This window comes from Meles meles, chromosome 10 (assembly GCF_922984935.1).
Source record: "Meles meles chromosome 10, mMelMel3.1 paternal haplotype, whole genome shotgun sequence".
In the NCBI taxonomy this organism is placed as follows: domain Eukaryota; kingdom Metazoa; phylum Chordata; class Mammalia; order Carnivora; family Mustelidae; genus Meles; species Meles meles.
Genome location: NC_060075.1, coordinates 25,695,538 through 25,698,522, shown reverse-complemented (window position 1 = coordinate 25,698,522; position 2,985 = coordinate 25,695,538). Strand labels below are relative to the sequence as shown.

General features: G+C 32.9%; 1 pseudogene; it reads left to right on the top strand.

Moving 5' to 3' along the window:
- Nucleotides 1-2,437: 2,437 nt before the first annotated feature.
- On the top strand, nucleotides 2,438-2,532 carry LOC123952404 (annotated as a pseudogene).
- Nucleotides 2,533-2,985: the final 453 nt, after the last annotated feature.

Sequence of the window (2,985 nt, the reverse complement as noted above, 5' to 3'; positions counted from 1 at the left end):
TGCCCCTCCACCCACTCAAGATAGACACTTGTGTGCTTCTTCATGGTATTTGCCCTTATCCATAGGTATTTGAGAATGTATTAATTATCCTAAAATAGTGAAAAGTAGGTTAAGATTTGTGTTTTAGATAAATCACATCCCAGTTGTAGCATGGTAAAGGAATTGGAGGAAGCAAGACTGAAACCAGAGAAGCTAGCTAGAAGACTTTTGCATGAGTTCAGAAAAGATAGAGAACTCTCATGCTATGGGACATCATTAACCCAGAAAGGAGACAGTGAAGCAGGAGCAGATAAGGCTGAGGAGAGCAGATCATTGATTTGGAAAATACTAAATTCAAGGTGTTCCAAAGGAGGACTGCGAGAGTAGGGAGTCTGTGGCTTGAGTTGTCAGAGGGAACATTTGTCTTTGAAAGCCATTGCTTAATCGCTAGTAGTTGAAGCCATGGGTGCGGTTGAGACAATTCAGAAGTAAAAGAGAAATATATAATGTCAAGATGTCCCCAGAATTATATCATCAATTCTAACTAGTGTGAGGAAAATGAAGTAATAAACCTCTCTGTAACATTTTTGTAAAAATACAGCTTATATGGATCAATGGGCATAGAGCAATGGAGGTGAGCTAAGTGGCCTGTGAAGGGTTCTCTTTTGCCCATTTAGTGCCACTAATGTGCAGTGAGCCAAGTAAAAGCAGAAGCCCAAAGAAACTGGATAAATCTCAACCTTTTAAAACAGATAACAGGATAGCTATCAAACGGGAAGTGTGCATGAAATATCTATTCTAAAAAATAAAGTCCCCTCTGAAATTTCAGATTTTACTATTATTCAACAGATTTCTATTTCTTTATATAAACTAAGTAACACCTATACCTTATCCTTTAGATAATGAGCACATTCTATAGAGATGTTTTAATTCATATCTTGATAGAATCAGTTAACACAAATCAAGAATTTGTCTATCAAAAAGATTATATATCTGTAAACATGTGTTAATATATGTGCATCTGAGTATACGCCATTAAAGAAATTTGCCTAGAACAATAATAGGTACTGATTTGAAATGCCTCACAATAATCGGAAGCAGATATGTGATATATGCAGGAAGTTATAAAGGAAACATTTCTCAGTTCAAAACACTTTAAATATCTCATACCAGTAACACCTGAAAATTACTGAAAAAATGTAGAAAGCTATATAACTGTAATCACAATAGTAAAAACTGGAAATTTATCTGATTACCTGATGAATCACAGAACATTTTAAAAATAACTGAGAAATCATCGGCCAGAGAAAACACCCTTCTCCATCAGAACAATTTTAAAATACGCTAATATGCAAGTTATTTATACACACTCACACATACATATATTTTAAGAACTACTCAATATCTTAAAAGCAATCACAAAATCAGTCCTTAGCTTAAACCTCATCTGCATTTTAATGATTTCAAAATATAGCCGCATTATCAGGCTTGAGGTGGCATATTGCTGCATTACTAGTTTCATAGCATTGTGGCTTTCCATCTCGGTAGCAATAAATTCTAGTAAACAGAGCCATTAACAGCGTTTTTATAGGGTCAAATGGAGCTGTGGCACTAGAAGTGTGGTGCTAAGTAAAATCTGAAAGCTACTATGTTATACTTAACTATAAAGGCATTAAAACCAGGTCTTCTCAGGGATATTTGAATGTTCTTCATGATTTTTTTTCTCCCCTTGACATTTCTAGCTTTTATGTGACAACTTGGGGAAAAAAATTACCTAAGATTTCACAAAGTTTGAAGATCTCATTAAAATATGAGCTTTATAAAAGAATATGGCACTCTAAAAGTAATAAAACTAGGTGATGAGTAAAACTGCTTATGATCATATTTAGAAGTATCTGTGTTATGTTAATAATTTGAATAAAGCTAGTAAAGATTTTGAATTCTGTCATAATATACGGAGCATCTTTGATCAATACAACTCAACAAAACTGAAATTCCCTAGTTCTCCAAGAATGTGTTAAAGATAAAAGTTTTGTCTTAAAAAAATGAAATACCAATATAATATTACACCATAAAACTGTCCTTTAGTTTAGAAAATTGTTCTTCATTATGCATCTTTTTAGGTTGCAAAAACATAACAAGTTTCATTACACATGTTATCATTTTATATGAGCATCAAAAAATGAAAAAGCTATGTAAATTTTAAATTTTCTATTTTGACTTTCACTTTAAGTGCATAAAAATAACATTCCTTGAAATAATAGATTACATATTTATATCCTGAATATCTAACAATATCAATTAGGTTTTAACATAATTTGGCAAGACACTAGTGTTGAAAACAAATCTGGTTCTGTATCACTAGTGATATGGAAGATTATTTTAGTTGTTTGTAGGCAAACATGTTTTATGTAAGGAAAACGTGTTTATTTTAATGAAAACTAGAAGAGTCAAGTGCTTGCTTTAGCAGAATATATACTAAAAAATTGGAATAATACAGAGAAGATCGTGCATAAGGATGACCTGCAAATTCACGAAGCATATTTTATATGGATATTAACATATCCATATTTTTAAAAAAGAAAGAAGAGTCAAATTTTATACACATGATGTCATAGCTACTGTTATTTGGGCTAGAATACAAGTTTTGGAAACTAAGTTGACTTAATACTAAATAGCAAAAATGGCACATAGGTTAAAAACCTTGCAAGTGCTACATGAATAACTGATGTTGGAGAAGCACCGATGTAGTCCATTCCCTCTGCCATATTACAAAAGAAACCAAGGGCCAGCAGGATTAGATGATTCACACAATCTGACAAAACTCTGAAGTACAAGAGCAAGTCAGAATACTTGCCTCCGAGTACCAGTACCTCCTGCTACACTAGGATAAACCACCTCCCCGCTACCACCTCCATAATTGCATTAATTGGGATAGAATTGAGTGTATAAATTATGAGTGTAGTCATGAAACTAACTCTTTTAAGAAAATTTTAGACAACCCTT